Source organism: Corvus kubaryi, unplaced genomic scaffold, assembly GCF_017639235.1.
Source record: "Corvus kubaryi isolate FWS band 111438036 unplaced genomic scaffold, C.kubaryi_AGA036_p1.0 37385, whole genome shotgun sequence".
Taxonomy (NCBI): Eukaryota; Metazoa; Chordata; class Aves; order Passeriformes; family Corvidae; genus Corvus; species Corvus kubaryi.
Window position 1 is genome coordinate 18,169,306 of NW_024581127.1, and position 24,037 is coordinate 18,193,342.

The window sequence follows — 24,037 nt, forward strand, 5'->3', positions numbered from 1 at the left end:
GTTCAACAAGGGACAGTGCTGGATTCTGCACCTGGGATGCAGCAACCCTGGATGTACAGACAGACTGGGGAATGAGATGCTGCAAAGTAGTGACATGGAAAGGGACCGGGAGGTCCTGGTCAATGGCAAGTTGAACATGAGTCAGCAGTGCCCTGGCAGCCAGGACGGCCAAGCGTGTCCTGGGGGGCATCAGGCACAGCATCGCCAGCCGGGCAAGGGAGGGATTGTCCTGCTCTGCTCTGTACTGGGGCAGCCTCACCTCGGGTGCTGGGGACAGTTTTGGGTGCCACAATATAAGAAAGGTGTTAAACTATTAGAGAGAGTCCGAAGGAGGGCAGCAAAGATGGTGAAGGGCCTTGAGGGGAAGCCGTACGAGGAGTGGCTGAGGTCACTTGGTCTGTTCAGCCTTGAGGAGAGACCTTATTACAGACTACAGCTTCCTTGTGAGGGGAAGAGGAGGGGCAGACACTGATCTCTTCTTTGTGGTGATTCATGACAGGATCTGAGGGAATGGACTGAAGCTGTGTCAGGGGAGTTTTAGGTTGGATATCAGGAAAAGGTTCTTCACCCAGAGGGTGTTTGGGCACTGGAACAGCTCCCCAGGGAGGTGGTCACAGCAACAAGACTGACAGAGTTCAAGAAGTGTTTGGTCTCAGGCACATGGTGTGACTCTTGGGGCTGTTCTGTGCAGGACTAACAGTTGGACTCGATGATCCTTGTGGGTCCCTTCCAATTCAGGATATTCTATGAATCTGTGATTTCATGATTCTATATCGTTCTTCCAAATTTCTGTATGACTTCATCTTTTCCAACCTCTACTCTTTGCTTCTGGTATAAGCTGGTAAATCCTAGTTAGGAATGAGTGTGTTCTGGTGTTGTCTGCTTGCCTCCAGAAGGCAAAGTAAGTCATGCAAAATCAAGGCACATGCATATTGGCAAAAATTAGTTCAGATCAGCTGTGTGAGAGTCTGAGCATAATTCAATACACAAATTTGGTCAGTATACAAGTAAGTCACTCTGCAAATAGTATTGACACACCTGTGCTCTAGTGAGCAAGGCACAGGTCAGAACTAGAGCATTCATGCTGTGTCCCACTCCTCCCCTCATCCCCTCCAAGGGCTTCTTCATCTCAGCTGCCTTGTACCCATTCCCTTCAATGTGTATCCCAGTGCCCCCAGCTGGTGGCTGGTCCCTTCCCTATGTCCAGGAGAAGGATGGGCCAGCTGGCGGGTGGCTCATCAGGAGGCACCTCGTGCTTCAGTCTCAGCTCTTCATGCCTTGCCTGCAGCTGCCGAGCTGCTGCTGGCAGTGCAGCTGTGGGTACAAAGGAAACTGCTGCACTGAAAAGGCTCATGGCTCACAGAAATAACAGGCTTGCTACATCATGCTGGGCTCAGAGGAACGACCTTCTTGTTTCTAAAGGAAGAAAGAAGCAGGACAACACAATATTTTGTGGTAGTTTTACACTGTACAATGTAAGGATTTTTTTTTTTTTAAGATAATTTGATTTAACTTAAAAAGGAGAACTGTGTGAAAAACTTCAGAGATTTGCATGTCATTTATCATTCATTGTAATGGATGGAGTGTAATGTAAGTGGGCAGGAGAAACGCACATTTCTCTTCTGTAAAGTTGCAAGGTAGTGGCTGTCTTTAAAATCAAGGGCCTTTCTGGCTGACAGAAGATAATGTTACATGTCTCATTAAAAAGTTGAACTATGCTTTATAGCTATTTTCAAATATTAAAGTCAATTTTAGTGTTCTACCTGAACATACTTTATCCTTAAAAAATTGGGAAATCATTCAGTAGGGCTTGCAAAAGCAGATTGCAGCTTCCCCTGCCAAGGAGTCAGCTGACAACAATTTTAAAGGTCTGTTAATAAAGATCAAGCAACACTGTGATGGATTTATTATCACACAGCTTTTTGATTGCTAGAGAAAACAGGACATCAGTTTACTACTGATAACTCAATTCTCATTTTCTTTTTATTTTTCATCTGGCCCAGCATTTGTTGCATTTCAAAGATACAAAATGAATTCTTTAGCAATAACTCTGTGTATATGGAGAAGAAAATTTATTTTTACCTTGGTTCTCATAGAAAGGAACACTAACTTTGCTGTAAAGTGAAATAGTTTATGAATTCCAAAACATATATTCCTTCATGTGATTTTAAAAATGGATATGAAAGTTCTAATTCCTAGAAATACAAAACCCCAATAATTTAAATTTATCATGTCAGAAAAATGCCTTTTATTTTTCTTTGAAATGTACAGTTAGGTAAATGTCTCACTAACTTCAACTGGGATAATACAAAGCCAACTCCATTATTTTGGTTGCAGATCTGTGTATGTGCATTCACAACCTTATGTAGAAATGTTCTGGTGAATTTATTTAGGTTGTATGATTAAATAAAATGTGGAACTTTGACCTTGCTGTGAAAATGAAAAGCTGTTTTCTGATTAGTAGTTCTCAGAAGTTTGTCAAAACTGTGGAGAAGGAATCAGTGCTGATTAATGAACTTGTATTTGATTCACTTATGTGTCTGGTGCAGGAAGGTGTGGGCAGGACATGTACTGCCTGTGGCTAGAGCAACCAGACCTATTGCATGATGCTTGTGGAAATTACTCAGCTGTGAGGAGAGGGAATGAATATAATACATTATTTTGTGCGCATAATTTGCCATCTTTCCTCGTTCATGGCATTGTGATGGTGCAGACCACGATGCTGCTTTAGCTTCAGCCCCATGGCCCATATGCTTGGAGTTCACTGCAGACTGATGTGCTGGGATATTAAAACCCCACTGACTGTAGAAGCTTTTCTGAAATGTGAACTCCATCAAAGGAGTATTCAAAGGAGCATTTCTTGTAAATTCACTTTCCTTGAAGAGGTTGACTTTTATGATTTCAGTTCCATAGGCACCTATATTTGGGGAGAATAGGCTCCTTTGCACAGGGCATGCAAACAGGAAATACGTTTGTAATGACTTCGTTTCTTAGTTTTTCAAACCTCTCGTTATTTCCTACATGTATCAGACATGAAAACCAGATGACAAGAATGAAATTAGGAATAGCAAAACATGAATAAATATAGTATGTACCTGCAAAAGAAGTCCATTTAAATGTGCTAGATTAATTAGATCTGATATAATCGTCAATCAATACTTTCAAACCCCAAAGCATATGATGTTTGCTGGAACACAGAGCAGAGCTGCAAAGTAAGACTATTCTCTCTTTTTTTGGGACTTATTTTTTAATTGACTTTGCTGGATATACCCTGCCTTTCTAGATGATGCTTTGTCTGAGATTAACCACATCTATGTACATTAATGTGCCACAATTTAGTATGAACAGTGGAAATACACATCGAGAAAACCAAAGTTCCTATAAATCTCTCATTCAACTAACCAGTCTCTTGTTCAGGCCATGTATTCTGAAGACCTGTTGAGATCTCTTTCCAAGTACCTTGAGCCCACTTGGTGAATCTTGCAGTAAAGGAAACATTTTCTTGTTTTCAAGCCCACTTTATATGTGATTTCCTGTTTTGTATGTGATTCATCACCAATATCAAGATCAGCTTCTTGTCCTCTACAAAACACCCACCTTTCCCCCAAAGAAACTGCATGCTTCTGGCAACAATATTTGCTCCTGTGAGTAGCAATGGAGCCATGCAAAGAAAACCATACTCTGTATTTTTCCATCAGCCTCCAAATGAAGATTGAAAGGATGGGACAAAAAGCAGTAAGAGGAGCTCTTTAATGGACAGTTCAGAGGCCCCTGGCCCCAGCCTTGCCAAGTGTGTATGTCCAGTGAACAGCCTCTGTCCCAGCTCTAACCCAGGCTCTGCTAGGGCTGGCTTTTTTGATTATTTTGAGATAGTCCAGTGCTAACTGAGGAAACCGTCATTTGTCTGTGCTGCATACAGTGAGAAACTACCTGAGCCAAAACTGACTCAAGGTGAAAAGTTCAGGCTATTTCATTTTTTTCCCAAGAACCCTCCTACACATGAAGGTTTGTGAGCCCTGAGGGAGCACAGGGTGGGTTGTGGTACTTTGTGGGGTCACTACATGGGAGTGACCTAAGGCACTCCCATGCCAATTTTTTATCCTAAGGTGCCAGTGAGTATCCAATGCAGAGTGCTGCAGAGAATCAGTAGTCCTGAGGTCTTAGTGACTCTCTTATCCCTGTTAAAACTTTCTTCTAGCACTTCCAAGTGCACTCAAGCTTATGCATCATGTGAATGCCCAGGATCTGGGCATGTGGGTGAAGATGTAGCCATGAAAGAGGTCAGAATGGGAAAGCTGGGGATAACTTGGAGACAAACAAAACAGCAAAAGACAGTTTACAAAGCTAGACAAAATGCAGACAGATACTCGTAAATTAAATAATGTCATTGAGGTAGTTTTTTGATGTTGTTTGTTTTGTTTTGGCTTCTTTGCTTGAAGAATACTGGAGGAACAGAAAGGATCAGAGCAGTAGCTACTGTGCTTTAGCTGTTCCCAGATGGTGGCTGGCATTTTAGGGACATTCTCAACTGGCATACTTCAGGGTAGTGATGTGATTACTGTGGACTGGAGCTTTGAGGAACCAGCCTTAGAACAGCAGAGATTCAACTGACTGTAGATGTGATTTAGAATTAAACCCTATTTTTGCAAAGTGTCCAACCACACTTAATTTCTATAAAAGTAATTATGATAACTGTAGGTTGCTTTGGGACTGCACTGAACTGTTTTGGGAACAATTCTGGTATTTCAGAGGTTTATACAGAAATTTTATTTGCTATATAAACCTGTGCAGCTATGAATTAAAAAAAGAAAGAAAAAGTGAGAAGTGGAAATAATTATTTCCAGAATACTATATATTACAAAAGATTAGCAAAACAGTTTAGTGCTCAAAAAATTTATTATTATAATTAGAAACAATCTGCTATAGGGAAAAAAAGATTAAAATATGAATACATATGAATGTAAAATGTCACCATAAATTATTGTAATTTTCAGTTATAAGTGATACCTGAAATGTGAAAGAAGATCTTAACAAAGCATTGAAGGATTATTTGAATTTTTTTATTACAAGCAGCAATGCAAGTAACATTTCTCTTAAATTTTTTTCCTCCTTTGCTATAAGGAAATGTTTATTTTGTTCCCTAAACAACTTTTATGTACTTCATATGTTTCATTATTTAGTTCCATTCCAGCATGTGCAATTTTCTGTTAAAATTATTGTGATATCTGTGCACATTATATTTACTGGACATTTCCAGTCTAGGCTAGTCTGTAACAGATTAGTCTTAGTCTTAGAGTGATAGAACCATAGAATAGTTTGGGTTGGAGGGGACCTTTAAAGTTCCGACCCCCTTCATCCAGGGCATCTGGCAGCAGGTTAAAGAGTGATCTTGGTGCTGTCTATCAGAAAGAATTTTTAGCAATGACAGCATTATCAAATGTGAAACCCTAACTGTATGGAAGTATTAACTTGAAACTCTTTTCCTCAATAAAACAGCAAGAGCAAGAAAAATAATTATATACATTCAGACAGGTCCAGTGTTCTAACATAGTTTCAACTAGAATTGTCTTTTCCTCATTCCTCTCCATGTCAAGGTAGTACTTTTTCATGGAGGAATTACTCAATTTACCTTCAAAGGATTAAAATATATCTTAGGGTTTATTGAAATACCTTGTTTTAAGAAAAACTTTTGTAATCTACTGAATCACCAAGAATGAGGATGTCAGTTTTGTAAATATGACTTAAGGATTGCATTGCTACTGGAAACTTCACAACTAGCTGCAAACATATTATCTCCCCATAAAATGTAGTTTCATTTTAGTACATAACTAGAAAAGTCATATTTGTGGCTTTGAATTCCTCACCTCTATACAGATTTATTATTACAAGTCACTATTCTTATGGTTTGCATTTTATAACCCTAGGACATTTGGATTTGATCAGAATGTCAACAGTGCCACATTCTGCCACAGAGGGAAGATTGGAGTTGAGTTTTAATATTGTAGGCTTGGCTAGTTAATGAAATAGATGCATTTGCTGGAACATACACTAGAGATTCTCTTGAAAGGAAGCCCAGATCTAAAATTTCCAAGACAAGTTGTAATATTTCCATCCAGAAGACCAAACCTACCATCTGTGAAGCTGAAATGTAGATTTGCAGTACACAGACCAAGATAATGTACAAAATCTGCATACTGGCAAAAGTCTGATGAGGGAAATCTGGGGCTGAGTCTGATAGCAAACTACTGCTCACCTTAGTGCTGAGGGATTCTCATGCATTCCTCCACTGCTGGCAGCTTTTGGCTTGGATTTTCAAATGGCTCCAACGTCTGGCTCCCTTATGAATTTAAAATGTGCTTTGCTTAAACTGACTTCGTCCTGATGGGCATTTCTTTCAGCATTAATATTGTGTGCACAAAAAGTTTTCAGTCAAAACTTACAGCTTGCATCCAGAGCACTCAGAAGTCGCCATCAGCACATAGTTACATGAGCATCACAGTTAGGCTACTCTTACTGCTTGAGTATAGGTTCTGTTGCACTGCATCATTTGTTATAGGAAAACAATTCAGATATCTTTAGCTCACCTGTAATAAAAAGGAGAAGCAATTTAAAACAAATACAGTCTTCTCCTTCAACACTAACTCAAATTCAAGAGTTGAAAAGTTATCAAAAAGGTTACTTATTGCTTTTATATAAGATCCTAATTGATCAAGAGGGACCACAGCTCCTATAGGTGCAGGGCAAAAATTTAAGGGAAGTAACATCAAAAGTGCCACCAGCAAATTTGTACTGCACTGAAGAGTCTCTCTCTCTCTAGAAGGTAAAAGGGACTGGAGGAAAGCAGAGAGAAGTCACTACTCTTGTCAAAAGCTCTTCTGACAGTTTAAATCTTTACTTACTGACAAAATTTTTGGAAGAACATAGCAGATACAGCTTGTGATGGTAGTTTCTTTATGCAGGATGGTAATTGTCAGGAGATGCAACTTGGAAGACTCTGAAGTTCTCAGTGCTGTGTCTTTCACGAAGGATCCACCTCTGGTAGACCAAGAGTTTCAACAGGAACAAAGTGAAACCAGAATTTTTAGGGTTCAGACCAGTGCATCCAAGTTGAGTCAGAGATGATCTTCAGCTCCTGCAAGTTTGTCAGGAATATTTATCTGCACCCATTACTAAGGAAATTACAGAGCACTCTTTCAGAAGCTTAGTAAATAAGAACATTATGTCTTTAGAATACACTTACACTTGGATAAGTAATTGCTACCTTAAAGCCAAGTGGAGAACAAATATATAACTTCTGCTTTACAACCTGTGGTCGGTTGGGGTTTTTTGGTGTGTGTAGAATGCTGCCTTATATACAGTCTTCATGTTTTACCCTCATTCATGCCATCATGGAAACATTGTGGGATGAGTCACACAACTGGAATGCTTCAATGGATTGGAATTGATAAATTCCTCAGAAGGGAGAGGCAAGGACAGGGAGGCAGTGGGGTAGCCCTCTATGTTAGGAGAGTTTTGATTGTGTAGAGCTTAATGATGATGAGGATAGGGTTGAGTGTTTCTGGGTAAGAATCAAGGGGAAGGCCAACAAGGCAGTTACCATGGTGGGAGTCTGCTTTAGCCGTCCCAAGCAGGATAAAGAGCCAAACAAAATATTCTATAAACAGTCTCATATTTGCTTTTCCTTGTTGTCATGGGGGACTTCAACTTACCAGATGTCTGCTGGAAATACAACACAACAGAGAGGGTACAAACTGGAGGTAAAGGGATTGGAACACAAGTCTTATAAGGGAGCGGCTGAGGGAGCTGGGGTTGTTTAGCCTGGAGGAAAGGAGGCTCTGGGGAGATCTTATTGCTCTCTACAACAACCTGAAAGGAGGTTGTGGCCTCAAGTTGCACCACAGGAGGTTTAAAATGGATATTTGAAAAAATTTCTTCACTGAAAGGGTTGTCAAGCATTGGACCAGGCTGCCGAGGGAAGTGTCGGAGTCACCGTCCCTGGAGGTATTTAAAAGACACATAGATGTGGCACCTGGGGACATGGTTTAGTGGTGGATTTGGCAGTACTGGGTTAACAGTTGGACTTGATGATCTTAAAGGTCTATTTCAGCCTAAACCATACTGTGATCCCGTAATTCTATGATTTTGGGACAGACAGCTCATGCAGGCCTTCTGAAAGCCAGGGAGTGACAATCTCTACACAGTAGCTTAGAGTTCTAGGGATTTCTAAGAAATTACTTAAGATTTCATGCTAATAGCTAAAAGAAGCTTGTAGCTGTGCTTGTGATTCCCACCCTTCCCAGCTGGAGGGGCACAGCATCTGTGCCCCAGCTGGGACTTGATGTGACAGAAGACTTCTCTAAACATATCTCAGCATGGCTATTGGCCACTGTATTCCACAGGCCTTGCATTCTGGAGGCTCTTATCTTTACCAATCAATTTTTGAGGGGATGAAAGAATGTCTCTTCTGGAGGCTATAATACATGGTTGGCACTTTTAAAGAGAACACCTTTTGGTCTAATAAATAAATGGACATTTTGTTCATTAAAAAAAATTCCTCTAGAAGGTCAGTTACAAAAGGGGAGCTGAGTGTATAAACTCCTTGGAAATACAAAATTCTGGACAGTTCTTCCTGAGGGCTTCCTCAATTTGCATTTAGAGCAAGGTCTGTCTCCAGTGTGGCTCCAAGGGAAGATTCCCATATATGGAAATTACTCAGTGGACAAATACCTAGAACACCCCGAATCCTTTGCAAATCTCCAGTTCTTCTTTCACAGGAATGATCATATATGTTTTTGGATACTGGAGAGATTTATCTAAATGGTTTTTTATACAGGCAATTTTTTCCAATCCTGTCCCATCCTCCAGAGCTGTACTGCCTGTAGGTTGAAGAGTTCCCCAAGAAAAGGCAGTTTAAGTTTGATGTCAAAGATAGACTAAAACTTGAAGATGACCCTGAAATATAAATGAGTCTTCACAGTTGACACTGAGAGAGCCTGAGCCATGGAATGACTTGCAGCTTTGCTCAGTTACATTATGTACTAAGTTCTGTACGAGCATTTGTGAATTTCTTTTCAGGTTGTGCCATTGTTGTTGCCACGTGTGACATCAGTTTCTCATAACCCATGTCAGTGGAGGCTGTGAGTCCCTCCACAGAGGTCAGTGAGTTTGTCACAGTGCCAGCTCAGAAGTTCCCAAAGAGGAATGGGGAACACTGAAATGTTTGTGCTTCCTCAGCAGGAAAATTACAGTCTTGTGCCAGGGGCCAGATCAGGGGCTACCTAGGCATTTCTTGGCTTGGGAGCAGGGGGGGAAAGAGCTGAAAAAATCAGCTCAGTTTCTGTGTCCTGCTGGGTCTTCACCTGTTGTTAACAAGTGCTGGTAGGAGGAGGGTTTCCCCCCACCACATTGTTTCCTACATGGAAATTGGAGCTGTATCTTCCAGCACCGTTTCACTGCTGCAAAGAAAAGTAGTAGAAAGAATTGCAGTCATCAGAGTGTGCAGAAAACATAATTTCTGCTTCAAAACATTTTTGAAATCTAAAATCTCATCTTCTAACTTGGGGTGCTGCAAGATGCACCATGTGTTGTCTCATCACTGCTGAGATTTTTTCTTGTGCCTTCATAATTTTTGTTTTCTTGTCATTCTCATTCCAGTAGGCATGCACTGTATCACAGCAGTGCCTGAAGAGCTGTTTATACAATGTGAGCAAAAACCTACTGCAAGGAATAGGTAGCTTTAGAAGTAAATCAGAAAACAGAGAGGGGAAAAATAAAGCATTTTCTAGGTATTCAGATGAGGCAGAATATATGCATGTGGTCACAGAGGAGTGAAAGGTTGGATCTCAATCTTCAGTAAAGTGTGAAGAATCACATTTCTTAGGCTTCCCACAGAAGTAGTGTTATTCATGAGGAGATCCTGACCTGCTTGTTACCCCCTGCATGCTGTTTCCTGGAGGTCACCCGCTCCTGATCAAGGATTCCATCAAAAAAAGAAGTGGAGAGGACAAATGCCTCCTGTGAATCCTTCACTAGCACTAAGGAAAAGCTTTAAGGAGAGCAATAAAAATTGCATGAATATGCTTCTTCCCTTCTCTTCCAGTTAACAGTGCCTGTGCCTCCAATACTTCTGACAGTATGAAATGTGTGGTATTATGAAATTTTTTGTATAATGAGGGAACTCTAATGATGGAAGCCTAGACTGCTAGACAAAGTGGTCTTTTTACTAGTTCTACCTTCTTTCCCCTTAAAACTCTAACTCTGATATCTGTGATTTCAGTGCTGTGTGGATTTTCAGATACTGAATTTCCATGTCTCAAAGACTTGTTATAGTCTCCTTCTTTTGGCCTGCTCACTGCTAGGTTTTCTTAGTTCTGTGCAAGTGGAGATTTTTGAGCTGTGGGTTAGAATCCATCATGGAAAGAAATGTTCTGGAAATGAAGTAACTAACTGTACTTTTTGTGCCTTTTAAGGACACAGTTTCTTATGTACCAGAGAAGAAGAACCAGTGAGTAAACAAAAAGGAAGAAACAAAATAGTAAGACCTCCTTCACTCCAGACAATGACAGATATGACTGAGAAGCCAAAGTCCATTGTGTGGCCTGAATACTTGCCAAAACAATCAGTCACTTACAGGGCCTCATACTGGTATCATTGTCTTGCAGATTCCCTACTAATAGAGGGTTTTGCATAGCAACCAATAGCAAGGTGCATTTTTGAACAGATATCTATTGGAATATTCTTTTAAACAAAGTTTGACAAAATGTACTATATTTAGACTTGTACTTTTCCACTGTCAAGACATTACATCTCAAACTCTGCAGAATGTCCTCAGGGAGGCACACATTTCTACATTATGTGAGAAGGCAAGAAAAGGTGTGTCTGGCATGAACAAATCTTGGTCAAATGCTTTCTTTAATTCTTCTACTACATGCTGGGTTAGCTCTGAAGACAATTTAGAAGTAGAGAATGTTTCCCTCTCACTTTTCTCTTGATTAACCCTCTGCTGCCCAGGGTACTAGCCAGTTTATAAACATTTGGAAATAAGATCTTGGAGTGGAATAAGAGAAGCAAAGTTCAGGACGTGCAGCAGCACCATAGGAGTTCTGCCATAAAATCTCATTGAGCCCCACTCAGTGCTTTCCATCTCACTCTGTGCTCTTCAACTGACCGCCTTCTTGACCCAGAAACAAAGCTGAGTTAAGAGTATGACCCAAGTAGCCAGAAGAAACTGGCTCAGAGCATCCTTTTTGGTTTTGACTGTGCTCATTGACTAGATTCATGTGCCTTGGAGTTAAGCTGTTATACCAGTGCCATCAAATACTTCTGTATTGATGTGATATTCCTGCATGAGACTGCCCTGTTCCAGGATATGATTTGTAAAGCTGGCCCCAGAGATTGTACCTTCTTAGAGGTCAGTAACACAAGATTTGTTCCTGTACATATAAGGAATTCATTCAGGGTATGTGAATCATGGTACTGTGTCCTTTCTTTGGAAAATGATGTGATGATACTGTGCCCTTTCTTTGGAAAATCATATCAGATGTGGTAAATAACTGCTTTCTTCACTTGTAAATTTTGTTCTGCAGAACAATAGCTGTGGGTTGTAATGGAAGATACAGCCTTAAATGTTCACACCCTTTGTCAAACCTTCTTAACATTAAAATGAAAGGCCACTGGACTTCACTTCTTGTGAGTGGAACAGTTCTTAGCTTCTTCCTCCCAATATCCACACTGAAGGGTCCAGTACACAGTCCTTGATAGTAAAAGGAATCAAGTGAGACCAAGTGCTTAAGAAAAAAAGTCTCTAAAGATGCTGTTTGATACTAAGCTAATACACAATTTGGTGTCCCCTCAATGCAGCTTCAGGCACTTTAGTGTCTCTCTATATCATCAGCTGTGTAAAACTATAAATGAAACTATATGAAGCATATAAAATTATGTGAAGCATTTAGCACTGTAATTCTGAAAAACACCTGTACTTCATTCTTAACAGCTAGCATAATATGTCCTTGAGAACAATGGGTGAGTCAGGCAGTTTATTACTGTTTTCTAATAATGCTGTTTTAATTGACAGCCATATTTTGAAAGGTAATATTTTTTGAGGGGATTGTTTGTACACTTTCTTTCAAATACTTTGTCTAGTGGTTATGCAAAGAATAAGATTTCCAAATAGGCAATCCACAGTTTGTTTCTTATCATACATGAAAATACTTTGTCACTTCTAGTTTTCTGCTTTCTCCTTGCTGTGCTATTTTGATCAGTCATTAGAGAAACCAAGTATGTTCTCCCTAGAACTTCAAGAGCTCAGTCTCAACTTGTGCAATGCCCTCTTTTCACTGAGTGCACCATACTTTCGTTACAGAACCAACCCACTGAGCACCTGAAAACTTAATTTAGAGATGTACAACGGCATTAGTTAAAACACTTCCTGTATTTTATGTAAGTAAAACCATGAAAGAGGAAAAAGAAAAAGGGACATCTGAGGAATATAAGTTACTGAAGTACAACAGAATCAATTGCTTTCTACTTTGCTGTAAGTAATGAAGTGGCTCACAGGATCATTCACCTGCTAACTAATGGAAGGAGAATCTATTGAACTTACTGATAACAGCTCATTGAAATTCACTTTTTTTTTTCCCTCCTAAAAACATTATTATGACCTGTAACAGGGAGTAAATGTGAAGTATCTCAAGTATGTTTGGGTGAGATCACACATCTTTCAATACGAAAGGAAGTAAGAAGACTGTCATCTGAAAATGGCTTGGAGATCATCCCTATGGATCTATTTGCACTTAACCTTAGACCAATATTTGTATTTTCTCCTTGAAGAATGAGTTCTGGGAAACAAAAGGCAAAGATATTACAAACAAAGCACTTCCAGACACTGGAGATCAGTCTGAAGATCCTGTTATTAAAGAAATACAACTCTGCATTACATATGTAGATGGCAATAAAATATATTTTATGAAGTGTGTTTTGTGTCACAGCAGGGCTGACTGGCCAGAGTGGTTATGCTTTCATTGGCTTAGAATTTCCACAAGATTCTGTTTGACACCAAGTCTAAAAAAGTGTTAGAAGAGCTGTTTATTTAAAGGGCAGTGTCAGAATGTAGTGGTACTAACATCTGACTGTATGAAAGTTTTTGTTAAGAAAAGGGAAAAATTAATTTTGGGGGAGGAAAGGACAATATTGCTTAAAAATAAAACAAACCATAGCTCCTCTGCTTTTTAATATTTATAAGACCTTTTTACCCTCAAATGATGCAATATGCCTTTGTGAAATGCAAGAGGCATGGCAGACCACAAAATTTAGCAAGATTTTCCTATCTGCAATATGCTATGGCAATCTGCCCTCAAAAGTCTAATTACCTCTTTCAAAAGCCTTGTGTGATTGTGCAAGCTGCACAATTTATTCCTAATTCTTTTTCTTCAGGGTAATAATGCTGATACTTGAAGAAAGTTTTTGTTATAAAATGAAATGGAAAAGCATTTAAACAGTCAGAACACTGCTGTGGATATCAAACGCGTGATACACCGTGTTTCCCAGGACAGAATATTGCTTAGACTAACCACCCAGTGATGCTGGTTCGTTGACTGAGACATCATTACCCTAATTCAGACCAATTTACAAAATGGAAACACAGCTTCTACATCCAGACCATTTGGTCATAATGTGTCACAGGTAGCACTTCGTTATGATGAACGCAAATCATTACAGTGCTCCTGAAATCCCTATTTATGTCACCACTAGAGGCTTACTCCCCTTTTCTATTTCACGAACTAAAAGTCTGCCAAACCATCCCTCCAAGGCCCTGCAGCACGTAGAAGCTTGTTTTGCAGGCTTACATGCAATCCATGTAGGAGGGGTGGGGAATGTTTATGGTACAAGCAAGTCCTTGTGTCATCCAGTGTGAGTAACTTTGGAAAGTGAATGCTGTAGCTAGGTCATGCTCCCTTGTCATCACGCCTCTTAAAAGTAATATTGCATGTTAAGACTATTGAGAAATAGTGAACTTTTATGTGCTGCCTCAAAGATCTAATTGACCTCAACATTTTTGATCGCATAAGTAAACAGTGCATGCGTAAGACAACATACAAAATGAGACTTTATCATGTTTTCTACCTGCTAGCTTCAAAATATAAAGGCAAAAATTAGTCTTCACAGAAATTAAAGAAAGGCCAATACTATTCAGTTTAAAACTTACTATATGTCTCATTTGAAAGATTACTGTTTTTCTGTGAATTACAAAACAAAATACATCTTCTTCTAAAAGAATTATTGCTTGAAATAAAATATTTAATGCCAGAAATGGTGTTTAGTTTGATGTCCTTATGCAGAGAAGGCTGAATACAAATTACATAGTAAAAAGCCTAGAAACCTTATGGTACTGAGTCTAAAAGAATTTTTTAGAGAGGAATACCTTAATTTAAAAATTGCTCATTTCATGTAACTTGAAAATGACCATCATATGAAAACAAGTGGTGCATATTTACTTATTAAGGCTTCTGACAGTTGAATTTCATAAAAACATGAAAATAAAATTCCTTTTTAAAAATGTAAATGAAGTCCAATGGTCAAATAATTCTATACAAAACAGAATAATCATGTAGAATATTCTTAATCCAGAGGACATGGGAAGCATGGAGGATACTAAGAATGTACAATATTTGTAGTTGGGTGGACATTATGCATCTACTAATTCACACCTGTGATGTCTGCATTCACCTTTGGAGCAAAATCATTTAATCAAAAAGGATTTCAGCATCAGGAAGCCATGACTTCAATTTGCAGAAATCTGTTTAAATGATGAAGTATTTGGGTCACTATCTTGTTTTATATCTGTGTATTTTATTGAGCTGAGTACAATCTCAATGCCAAACATATCCAAATTGTCTGCCTCCCTTCACTTTTCCTAAAAATGTTGATAGTCACAACAATGATGGTATTTATTAAAATACTTTACTAATGCTGGTAGTTCAATATCTGGTTCCTCTGGTCTCCTGTAGGATGTGCAAGAGCCAATTTTGTGCTGTTACTCTGATTGCACTACTGAACTATTAGAAAGATGCTCTAAAAAAGCAGCCAGCACTCTCCATGTTATCCCATACTGTCCCATCAGCAATAAGGCAGAAATGTAGTAGCATCAAGAGAGGTAAGGTAAAAGGTAGCTTTTTACCAGGTGATACAGCTGGTAGTTGATTCAAACTTGTAGGAAGTAAATGATAGTTCCTGGGCAATTTATCAAAGTGCTTGAGCTGTCAGAACACCTGAGTGTTGAAAGTTTAAATCACAAGTGATCATAGCTCCTTGGCACAGTCCTCAGGTTCCTCTTCATTTGGGCACGGAACACAATTTTGAGGAAAAAATTGTGGTCACACTTAAAGTCTCTGTACTTTGTTAAAGAAAGCAAAGTAACAGCTCCCAGTGCTTTGTGCTGTGCATCGATAGTAAGAAAACCATCCCAATTATTTTAGCTCAGTCTTGCACCTTTTTCAAGTAGGAGTTTTGTACCTTATTGGAGGAATGACTTTGACACATTGTAAGACTTTGGCAAATAAATCTCGGGTATTGCTGCTTTCTTTTGGTAAAGTATCATTCTGTTTCATAAGTCATATATAGACCATTATACTTGATGATAAACTGTTTCCAGGTTGATTTTTTAAAAATGAAATATACATACTGGGTTACAGGCTTTTCTCAGTACCCCTTTCTTCTGCAGGCACTTCACCTCTTAATTGTAACAGATTTTACATTCCTGACAATAACTTTGCATGACAGTAAAATGTTATTTTGGATTTCAAAAAAATCCCTAAAATACAATCACTTTTCCTAAAAGCCTTGAATTCTGAGGAATAGATTTAATTTTTGAAAACCAAAGAATCCCTTATCCTGTGTCTGCACATTGAGGATCAGTGCTATGAAACTCCTGTGCCAACTGTTTGTATTACAGAGCCCACAGCAGCATCTGTGGAGTCAGGGCACGAGCAGCCTCCTCTCCCTGCCTGCCAGCAAGCCTGGCCGTGCAGCTGTGCCAGCACAGAGGGATATTTGTGTGCTAAACCTAAACCTGATGTAGGACGCACTCCCTGCCCTTCCAGGATCCCAGTTGGCTTCTCAGGGCAGCCTACAGCCACTATAATATAATATACCCAGGATGTTTGGCAGAATCTCCCGGTTGTCCTTCAGTGCTTTCTTTTTTTTCACATTTGTTTGCCTGTGTAGAGCACAACATCAGAGCCCTAAAGACTTAGACATCTGAAAATGTTCTGATAGTCTATTTGGATTCTTTTCCAGAAACACTTTATTTTTATGACTTCTCTTTAAACTAAATTATCAACACTGGTACTTGGTGAGATTTCCAATTTTCTGGATAAGGCAACTAAGGTGGAAAAGCCACACCATCTTGTATTCACTTCAGGAGATTAAAAAAGAGAGAAAAATGAAAGCAAAATAATAGCTTTTCTCTCTCTCTGCTTCAACATCGATAGTGATTGAGGTGTCTTGTATCTCCCTGAGACCCCAGGCCTGATCTTCTGAGCTTCCTCCATCTGCAGAGGTCACTCCCTTCAGACTGCAAGTGACCCAAGGAAAGCACTTGCTGAGAACTTCTGGTTCCAGAGCAGGGGGACAGGGTGGTATCATGGCCTTGCATCAGACTGGCTGGGCAGGGTGAGGTGAGGGTAATGTTTTGCTCAGGTCCAGCTTAGTGTCGTATTTCCCACAGTAGCCAGCAGCAGCTGGTAATTAGGGAAAGAATACAGAAGAGGTCAAGTATGAAAGGACATTTTGCTGATATTTCCTCTGAGCTTTAGGCAGTCTGTGGCATAGCGATTTCCAGAAAGCAGAGTTTGTATTTGCATTCTTTTGCTATTTGGGTCTTGATGGACTTTCTATGATTTTTTCTAATTACTTTCTGAACCATTCATAGTTTTGCCATACACAACATCCTGTGGTAATGAATTCTGTGATTCAGTTATGTTGTGCAACAAAATGTTCTCTTTTTTAAAAAATCTTCATAGTAATTTCATTAGGTGCCCCTGCTTCTCTTATCACGAGAAATGTGAATAGTTTTTCTCTGATCTATTTTCTGCTTAGCTACGTTCTATTATTTTCTCTGCTTTCCTAGAAAGAAGCAGCTTAACACCTTTGTTGCCTTCCTCAGTACAGTACAATCTATATTCATTTGAAGAATTTAATGAATAGTGTAACTATATTTTTTTCTAATAATTCATTTATTTTTGCCTTTTTGATGTCTGTTGACTGACATTTTCATATATGTCTACTGGATAGCTCATGTAAAGCTGCTCATCATTGTATGTACAAACACAGTTATGCACTTAGAGGAAAACTTGTCTTTACTCTGCATTTATCAACAGTGAATTTTGCTTGCTGCTTTATGTTTTGTATTATGAAACAATTTTCTACGTTTTTCAGCAGATTTTACTTTTCCACATAATTTCATATCCTCAGCAAACTCCATCACCTTCTTATTCTCTACTTAGCCTAACAATGCAGTAAGTTCAAAAGCATGCATCTCTGTTGGGCTGCATTGAGAATCCTCCTCCCTTTGTTGTGAAGTCTGGCCTCTTGCTTACTGTACATTATTAAACGTACATATTAAATGATGAGCCATCTCATCCTACAACAGCTTCATTTCCTTGCTGCAGGACTTTGTAAAAAGCTTCCTGAAAATATAAGTACACTGCTATCAACAGATTATTCTTATCCACATGATTATTGACTCCTATAGAAAAACTGTAGATTTGCCAACCAAGACTTAAAACATTTGTTGATTCTTTGCTGTTTCACTTACCCAGATGTCTTCTAACTTTATTATTACAATTTAATTTCTTCATGAAGTCTTGAGTAATACCAGAGGTCCTTTAATACCACAGAGTCCATTAAAGCTTTCTGTGCAAAAAAAACCCCAAAAAAGCCCCAAAACAAAAGGAAAGTTACTGGGATATATATAATAAGTCTAAAATATTAAAAGGTTATGGTGCTGGTTTTTTTCAGAATTGCTTTAGTGATCCCATACCCAAGGCAGGACTTCAACACCAGATTAGTAGGAACTTGCGAGGCAAGCTCCAATTCAAATAACTGAATTTTTCCTTTGTATTTAATACAAAAATAGATCAAGGCTAGACAACAGTTATTTATCCCTTCTCTTCTCACTGAGGTTTGCTGACCTTTCTAAGGTTCATGACTAAACTAGTATGCTGTATGTATTTCCAACATAGCATAATTCATTAATATTAGTATCTATAGTTGGAAGAAATAAACTTTTGACTTCTGAAAAATACAACAGCCTGTTTCCTTGATTAAAAGCATGTCACTAGTGCTTCACTCTTAACCACTGTCCGTCAAATCACTTACAAATTCTGAGTCTTGATCCTAAAGCACTGGTGTAAAAAACCTTGACAGATAACCATTAATTACCTATGGAAAGAACTGTTCCTTTGGGATTTTGTAGACAATATATGTTCACAATATTTCATTCTCAGATGAAATACAAGGAAAACAGTGAGACATGCCTTTAGTAATTTTAAATGAAGCCTACAGAAGATCCCACCTAAACAAAGAGAAGGAAATTAATAAGAGGCAAGTAGGATCCGTAAAGCTGTGTATGTGCATAGGTTCTCAATGGTGTGTACAGCCTTGCAGCTAAATGCAGCTGAACACGAGATTTCAAATCATTTCAGGGAAAATTGTGACGGTAATAAGACAGTAAAATGTGGGAGAGACGTAAGAGCTAAGATATGAAAGCTTTGGGGAAAAACTGCTGTATAAAGGATAAAGTTTCTTAATTCAGAGATAATACAGTAATGGACAGCCTTCAAATGATTTAGCTAGCTAGAAGCAATGGATTTGATTTTTGAGGATAAATTGTAGTAATTATCCCCAAAAGAACAGAGTGAGTAACCATCCACAAGTTTTCTACATGATATTATGGGAGCAAATGAATCAGGCATACACTTGTGATGTGGTGCCAGTGGGGGAGGGGAGAGACACCAGATGTTCCTTAAGAAGCAAGAGTTAACAAGAAAGAAAAAGCAGAACTTCCTCCTAGTAAGATCAACATATTTCTGGGTTTTCATTCAAAAGAAAATTTCAGGAATGTCCTGCACAGACTTAGGTGGCTCAGGAAAAGGTATGTACGAAAGGCTTTCATATACTTACTTCACTTAAGGGAAACGACCACAAAAAAAGAGGTAGCAAAGACTGGAACAGAATTCAGTCTGTCTTTAACTAATCTTTAATCCTAGAATGCCTAAGCAGGAGCAAGTAAAATAGAAAATCAGTAATTCTTATTAGAATAAAAAATTTGCAACCAAAAGGATCAGTTGTTGCCATTAGCCTTATTCTGGTTTATGATAAATTCTGATGTTATTTTGGACCCATTTCTCTAGTAAATATCACTGTACTTTAGATGGCATTTCTACATAGAACTGACATTATGTATCTGCTCATCACTGTTCTTAAGCCTGTGTTTTCCAGATGTCTGAGAAGAATGATTTTGTTCTGGTGAATTGAAAAGATCCTGTATCTTAGATATCTTCAGGTCTAAAGGTTGCAATGGAAACACATAACCGATAACTAAAAGCCATAATGTTTTCTGAACTGGAAACCAATCTGGTGCCAACCAAATATAATGGGAGTATGTGACAAGCAATTGATTATTTCTTCAAAGAGACAGAACCTGTTCATTATATCACTTTTAAGACATTATTAAAAATTAATAATGATATTAACATATATATTACTATGAAGATTATTAATGGTATAACCCCCAAAAAGGACTGTAGATTTCTAAAGTATGTGGCTTTTCCTGTAAACCTGAGGAATACAGCCGGTCATGAGGTGGAGAGATATTGATCACAAAGCATTTTTCATGTTAATGCTCTGAATCAATGCTTTCATTTGAAACCTGAGTTGTGTTATGATTGCTTAGTCTTCAGAAATGGTAGAGAACCAGACTGAACTTTACCAACTCTATCCTACCAGAGGGACATTCTATTTATTTTGAACCAGAATTGGAATCTGGATCTGTTGTTTCTGAGCAAGTATGAGCAACTTCCTTACAGGAATACAGTGCATTAACAACTTGATAAGCATTTAGGGAGTGTTAAGGAAAAAATAGTTACAGTTATACTGCAAAAAGGAAAAAAAAAAGGATTAAGTCAATAATGTTTGCTTAAGATTCAAATATCTGATGAATAATCAATTTTCTGAGCACCTTTCATAAGCAATTATTTATCATTTGCATAATTTATGCTTCTGTGGAGGTTGAGATTAGCTAGTAAATACTATGGAATCATCAATTGTACTGTCACTGTTTTCCACGTTCAGTTGCAAAACACATGGTGAAAGAAAAAAAATGTCCGAGTCGATGACACAAAAGGAGATGTGTCTGCTGAAAACTGACTCTGTTCAGCAAGGGCCATAACTAGTGAACATCCTTAAACTGCATGGATGTCTCTATGAACATGCATTCATACCCCCTGGAGTCCAAACTCAATTTCATACAACTCCCTGAAAGAATAGAATGTTCTGTTTATAATAAGCCACTATTGACCAGATAAATATGAACCGAAGACCTGGAAGTCATTTCATTATTATTTGATAAGGTATTCTATATAAAGACTTGTGTAATTACAGCTGAGAGTAAAGTTCTGCCATAAACATGGAAAAGTCCCCATTTGACATGCATGTGTTCTCAAGGCCATATTTGAAAACTTCCATGTTGTTATCACTGATACACTGACAAATGTTGACATGCTGTTGTAGAATGGATCATTTCAACATCCAAACATAAGTATACTTTGAGAAAATAAGAAAAATACATATTTAGCCTTAGAATATCCATTTTTGTAATAGTCCAGAGAGAATATCCAAACCAAGGCGAGAAGAGAGAGATCTAGTGTGGTTTTTACTCATGAATTTTCTGTCCTTAGGGATCGGTGTCTTGCCAGCAATTCTCTACCATTTGTTACAGTGCGGATACTGCAACATGCATATCAAACAAGGAGGCCCGTGGAAAGAAATATCTATGGACCGGTTCTTGATAGATGTTTCAGAGATGTTTATTTCTCCAGCCGCATGGCCGGAGCTCTGCCGAGGAACTGTTCCAGTCACGGGACCAAGGGTCCTTGCCCGCGCAGGGAACACAAACCAACAACCAATGGGAACGAGGCTGAGCAGGGGCAGGGAAACCCCGTGTCTGTGCCCTCAGGGCCCCTCTCCCAGGGCCACATGGCAGGGGGAGGGCCCCAACACTAATTCTTTCACTGTTTTATGAAAAAGAAGAGCATAAATACAAGTTGGATAGTGACTATGATTTTATAATTTTGCAGAGAAGATGGGTAACTGCAGGCAACAAAGCTTGTTATTTACCTGAAGCTCTGAAAATTCAGACCATATGCAACTGAAATTGGGTACTTCCAAAAGTGTCGAAAAATTGTGGCATGTTTTTGAAATCTGATAAAATTATTTTGCAAGATGAAGTTAAGTGGAGTAAAATACCCTCAATTCATATTCACTTCTACTGGGTTTCATATGCTTAGTATGCATTCCTGTAACTATGCTATGTATGCCCATATAAAACACTTGTGAATCAATTAACATTTTTCATATATGTGTTACAGTAATGTCTCAGATTTGATTGTACATTTTATTTGCATGGTGTTTCTATCTTTACTATCTAAATTTAAATTATTGTATGAAGATTTTTGAAATCTGGCTAGAAAAGCAAAAATTGCTTTGTCCTCAAAGGTGAAATGGACTTGTTGGGCTGTCCTAATTATAAATAGTCTCACTTGGATTAGATTAGATACCAAACAAACAAAACCATAATATTTATGTATTCAACTTCTTGGTAAGAAGACAAAATCACACAGTGAATGCTACAGTACTTAGCTATTATGAAATTAAACTTAAGGAGCAGTGCATCTTTTGATGCTAAAATATGTTGCAGGGGCAAGCTGAGGTGGGCAAGGTCCAAATGTTCTCCTCATTTCTCTCCTGGAGAAACCCCATATCTGGGTGTGGTGCCTTTATTTTATACAGCTCCTTAAGATATTAAAGATTTATTGAGCCAGATTTTAAATAGTAACACAGTAGGAGTTTGATATAGTTTTCTACTGAGAAAACAACTCTCCTAAAAGAGATGGTGTTATGGCTTCCTGTCTTTTTCAGTGTTATATCAAGAGTAATTGCATACAAAAAATAACCTATACTTGAAGAGTCCCAGTCCAGAATCAAGGACTGCCAAATTCCCTTGTTGTCCATTATTATTCTGTCTCGTCCCTTCAGTGTGACATTTTCTGCTGAACAGTGAACAGCATCAGTGGTCAAGGTAGAGACTGGGCCCCATGTCATTTCAATCTTACAGGGAGCTGGTTAGTAGAATCAGAATTATGTCCCTACCTGCTGAAGTCTGAAATTCCAGGTTTGCCATTTCTGAAACTAGTATGCAGATGGGACTTTCTTTCTTGTTGAGTGTCTAATCTGAAGAGGATGTGGTACTGTGAAACCTTATGAACAGCCACACCTAACCCACAGTTCTCTGTGAAGAACCTGCTTTAAACACACCCATTTACTTAGTGTCATCTACTGGTTATCTCTTTTCAACTTCTCCCAAATTTATACTGACAATGAATTTCCCTTTGGAGTAATTTGAAACTTCTTAATCACAGAAACAGAACTGTGCAAATGTTTTTTGCTTCTAGAACTGTGTTCTTCCATACTTCATCATTCAAATTAGTTTGTTCCTAGGGAAATAGGCCTGAGAATGTGGGAGTTCTGCATGCCTGACTTCTGGTCCCTCCTTCAGGGACTGTACATGCATTCTGCATTCTGTTTAATTTTTACTGAAACAGCATTGGAAACAGACTGCAGTATGTTTTTCTGTGTCTTAAGAGTTTACCTTTTTTTCACAAGGAAAAAAAAACCCAAATGATTCCTGAACTATTTTACATTACTAAAAACTAAAACATTATTTTACATTACTAAAAACAGGTTTCATTAAAAATTAAGAAAGACGTTAGGCTTTTAAGATGTTCTAATTCAAATTCATGTGTTTGCCAATTATGGGTTTTGCAACCACATAAATGGTACTGTCTTGACCAGAGGTGGTAGTTCAGAATACTTAACAAAAGCATGCAGCATCCTCATAGCATTACATGACAATCAGTGCTTCCAGAATGACTAAGGAAGCTTAAATGGGGCATTTGGTTCAAGCTGCCAGAATTACATACTTGCCTAGAGGTTGTTTATATACAAATGAACGCTGAGTAATTGCCAAATGACTGACAACAGGACAGTCACCTCGGAAAGCATGTACAAACTTCTTCTCTCACAAAATAGAATAAGGGGTTTGTGTCAGTGCCTGGTGCACTTGTGCCTGCAGCTTGGTAGCACTACGAATTTGGCAAGATGTATTGCGAGAGGCCCATATCCTGTACACCAGGCACATGAACTGGCCCAGCCCTAAGAAAGTTGCACAGCATCTGCTGGCATTTTGCTGGATTAGTTGCTACAATTTGCACTTATTTTCACAAGCAACAAATCTGTCTAAAGTGATACCACTACCACTTGCTATGTTTTTATCTTTTTTTTGTCATTTGAAATACTTTTATATGTATGTTCAGTTCTCGATAATATTCTCTCCTCATTGTGTTCTTTTCTATTTTACTAAAATGGATCCCCGCTCTCTCTCCTCTACCCCATCAGTTCTTTTAGTATGCAGCTCAATCAGCTCTACCTGCTCCCTCTGGCTTAGGACTTTGAGATCTAGCAACAAGACCAGGTTGTGCAATAGATTAGCATAATCTAGGACTTGGAAATCTAGCAACAAGACCAGGTTGTGCAATAGATTAGCATAATCTAGGACTTGGAAATCTAGCAACAAGACCAGGTTGTGCAATAGATTAGCATAATGTGTTATTAAATATTACATCATAAATGGAGAAATATTCTGGCAGACATTTTTGTAGCTACCAAACGTGGGTTTGTGTATAATACCAATATGAAGGCATCT

At 38.6% G+C, this 24,037-nt stretch overlaps 1 protein-coding gene and 1 long non-coding RNA gene across 7 annotated transcripts in view; one reads left to right on the plus strand and one right to left on the minus strand.

Annotated features, from left to right (window-relative positions):
• The window catches only part of OXR1 (oxidation resistance 1), a 274,281-nt gene that overhangs the window by 168,673 nt on the left and 81,571 nt on the right, over positions 1 to 24,037 (plus strand). The window lies entirely within an intron of this gene.
• Positions 4,836 to 22,504, minus strand: LOC121668341. Its single transcript, XR_006017348.1, has 4 exons — positions 22,426 to 22,504; positions 17,813 to 17,910; positions 6,900 to 7,132; positions 4,836 to 6,584 (listed from the first exon to the last, which is right to left on the minus strand). It is a non-coding gene; the product is annotated as an uncharacterized LOC121668341 (long non-coding RNA).